We start from the raw sequence: 3199 nt of genomic DNA, 5'->3' as shown, positions 1-3199 counted from the left end.
GGGGCTGAAGTGCTCTGAACTAAATGTATACTTTTAAAATATAAGTATTTTATAAGAAGTATACAAGTATACATACGTACGAGAGACAGTAACATAAGTAGAACAAAACAAAAGTATTTGGATGTTGGACACTACGGTTAAACCTGGGCAGTTATGTAATCATGTCTATGGTGAATATAGCCTGATAAACTATATTTATGCGAGACACGACCAACATGTGCTTGGGAGTGACTGTGGTGTTGCAGCAGGCCTAAAACTTACCAAGTATATATACATCCGATATCAATAAAAAAAAATCATACATCTTAAAATTATATATGAGTATTTTAGCTAGAGCTGAATGTAGTGTGAAGATTCATTTCAAGTGTTTCTACTCGTTCCTTCCTAGCGACAGTTTACTTACATTTAGTAACTTTCCTTGTTTATCGCTTAGTAGAGCACTTAATCTTTCAGGCTTAGATATATCTTCTTTCATATCTCATGATTCAAATCTAGGGGACTTACCATCCTCTTCTTACTGATCAATTTTAGAACAAAATGCCTCCCAGAAAGAGACCCAATAGAAAGAACAACAATCCCCCGACGGATCCGACCCCACCACCTCCTCAATTCAATCCATCCATATTCCAGGCAGCAGTCACGACCACTGTGTCTGCCGCGATGTCGTAGATCAATTCTTGTGGCTCTAGCTGATCGAGAAGTGGTACCCATCCCCTCAATTTTGATGGCAGTCAGGGACACCAGAAGGAGTGTTCCTACAAAGATTTCATGAATGCAAAGCCTAAATCTTTCGACGACAGTGGAGGTGTCATTGCCCTAACTCAATGGATTGAGAAGATCGAATCGGTCTTCGAGATCTGTTAGTAGCCCGAAGCAACCAAGGTGAAGTTCGCCGTCTGCACCTTCACTGATAGAGCTTTGACCTGGTGGAATGGTTGAGTCAAGTCCCTAACCCTGGCAGTGGCAAACACCATGGGTTGGGAAAGTTTAAAGGAACTCATACTCGCAGAGTACTGCCCAAGAGGCGAGATGCAGAAGTTGGAACATGAGCTTTGGAACCTGAAGATGAAGGGTTCTGATATTTCCTCTTATACAACTAGATTCTGTGATCTGGCTCTCCTATGTCTGGGAATGGTCACCCCGAAAAGCATGAAAATAGAAAGGTACTGTCACACCTCAAAACCAAGAACGGAGGAAACGTTCTGGGGCGGAGGATGTCATGTAAAGTATAACAACAATGAAAAGTAGTAAACAAGCGACAACATTATCCATTGCATTAATACTATAATTTTAAATTAAAGTGTGTTCTTTCATAAAATAAAACAATATAATGAATATTCTAAATAAAAGACGAGTCTTGACTGCTCTGTCTTCACAAAACCTGGTCATCGTACCTGTCTATTGGTGACCTCAGAATACAAGTTATTCTGAAAGCGAGTATCAGCATAAATCCAGTGATTCATAAGTATTTAATGTCATTATTTTTAAATAAAACTTGTAATAAAAGACTTGTAATTGTTTTGAGGAAAAGTTTGTATAAGTATGAAAACCCTAGAAAATCCCATATTTCCTACTAGTATAAAAAGTAGTCTTCTACCAAGACCCGAATGAAAGTAAGTAAATAGTCTTCTAATGAGACCTGTCACACCCCAAAACCAAGAATGGCGGAAACGTTCAGGGGTGGAGGACGTCATGTGATGTATCACAACAGTGTAAAGTAGTAAACAAGAAACAACATCATCCATTGCATTAAAAGCAAAGTTTTAACACATGTGTGTTCTTTGATTGTAATAAGACACCAAAATATGTAATCAAAATATAAGACGAGTCTTTTCTATGCTCCGTCTTCTAAAAACCTGGTCATCGTACCTGTCTACTGGTGACCTAAGAATACAAGTTATTTTGAAAGAGTAGATCAACATAAAGTTGGTGAAGTCATAAGTATTTAAGTGCCGTTACTCTGTTTTGGAAAGCTGTTATGAATGCCATGTAAGGTTTTGATTGAAACATTTGATATAAGTGTGAAAACCCTAGAAAATCCCATATTTCCTACTAGTATAAAAGTAGTCTTCTGCCAAGACCTGAACGTTTTGAAAGTAGTCTTCTACCAAGACTTGAATGTTTTGCTGTAACAAAGATGGTTTTTCCCCTGTATGACTATTATTAACAATATATAGTCTACCTCATTGTTTATGTGAACGTATCACAAAATAACAGTAATAGGGAAAATATAGCCATATATAAGTATTATCCTTTTGTATTAGGATAAACACGACATCGCGATTGTCGAAAAGTATTAACTTTGAACCTCCGTAGATGTTCATTTTCCTCTGTAGCTAACAGCAGGTCGTAGGAATGGTTAGTCCCGTAAAGGTACCCCTAGTATAAGTATTAACCGTAGGCATCCGTAGATGTTCATTACCTCTGCTTCTAACAGGTGGGTGCCAGAATGGTTAGTCTTGTATAGTATCCTTTTGTACCAGGATAAACAGAACTAATCTACACGTATAGTATGTAATAGTATCTCATCGTATAGTATCTAGGTACAAGTATCCATGTAACTGTATCCATGTAAGAGGATCCATGTAAGTGTATCTCTTCATATAACATTTAGTATAGACTCATGAATGAACTGACTCTGGTGTGATTCCTTGTAATAGGAATAATGTTTTCTACCCCCTAAACTATCCCTATAATAGTTTACTGGAATGTATTTGTGGTCCAAGAAGGTTTATACACCCTTGCTACTCAAGAGTGTGGGAACTGAATGAAGAATGAAAGTTGTCATATCAATACATATATATATGAACATAAGTGTATAGATATAGATTTAACCAAGGACATGAAAGATGTTTTGTGTCACACCCCAAAACCAAGAACGGCGGAAACGTTCTGGGGCAGAGGACGTCATGTACAGTATCACAACAATAAAAAAGTAGTAAACAAGCAACAACATCATTCATTGCATTAATAATAGAATTATTATACAAGTAATTTTGAAATCAAAATGAAAGATGAGTCTTGAACAAGCTCCATCTTCCTTTCTCCTTGCATCGGTACCTGTCTATGATGACCTGAGGATACAAGTAATTTTGAAAGCGAGTATCAGCTTTGAAGCTGGTGAGATCATAAGTATTTAGTGTCTTAATTTGTATGTAAGAATTTGTAAGTAAGAATTTGTATATGAACTGTAAGTATG

Source organism: Lactuca sativa, chromosome 8, assembly GCF_002870075.4.
Source record: "Lactuca sativa cultivar Salinas chromosome 8, Lsat_Salinas_v11, whole genome shotgun sequence".
Classification (NCBI taxonomy): domain Eukaryota; kingdom Viridiplantae; phylum Streptophyta; class Magnoliopsida; order Asterales; family Asteraceae; genus Lactuca; species Lactuca sativa.
Note: the sequence above shows the minus strand (reverse complement) of the source record.